At 43.8% G+C, this 589-nt stretch overlaps 1 protein-coding gene across 1 annotated transcript in view; it reads left to right on the top strand.

Moving 5' to 3' along the window:
* LOC108265864 (uncharacterized) overlaps positions 1–239 on the top strand; it is a 10,964-nt gene extending 10,725 nt beyond the window's left edge. Inside the window, exon 2 of the transcript XR_001812771.3 lies at positions 1–239. This exon is cut by the window's left edge and continues 530 nt beyond it. The gene's annotated coding sequence lies outside the window, so the exon portion shown is untranslated.
* Positions 240–589: the final 350 nt, after the last annotated feature.

Below are 589 nucleotides of genomic sequence, written 5' to 3'. Positions count from 1 at the left end.
ACAGCAGGGTTTCAGCTAACCGCAAAATTGAGCCTACAAATTACGCCTACGTTTATTCATCCGAAGGTCAAGAACCTTGTCAAAGCACCAAACAATGCGTCTACAGTTTGAACACACAACCTTCAGGTTACTAGCGCAGAACCTTAAACACTGAGCTACGGAGCGCACTCTGAGTAAATACTTTTACACGGCAAGAAAAATAATAAATAAAAATACCAATGGATCATTAGTAATGTAAATTCTTTTTGGTACCTGGTTTTGGAATTGGAGCCAATGGGAACTAATGATATCAATTAGGGTTGGGGTTAGCGGAACTGTTTACACGGGTTCTCCAAGTCCAGTCGTGAAGGATCATCAGAGTCTAGAAGTTTCCCTGCTCGGACACCTGATGTGTCGTGTCGGACGACGGTCTTCCAGGTCTGGTACTGTGACCGTTTCGGAAAAGGAACCCTGTGTGAAATTAGGGCAAAACGCTGAGCCGCCATGTTAAGAAATATATCTTTCACGATACTATAGCCTTTGGAGTTTGAAACTGGAGAACAGCGATTCGCGGAAACGTCGTAATGACGTCTCCTAGCAACGAAATGAC

Source organism: Ictalurus punctatus, chromosome 5 (assembly GCF_001660625.3).
Source record: "Ictalurus punctatus breed USDA103 chromosome 5, Coco_2.0, whole genome shotgun sequence".
Classification (NCBI taxonomy): Eukaryota; Metazoa; Chordata; class Actinopteri; order Siluriformes; family Ictaluridae; genus Ictalurus; species Ictalurus punctatus.
Note: the sequence above shows the minus strand (reverse complement) of the source record. Positions and strands in the feature narration are given on the sequence as shown.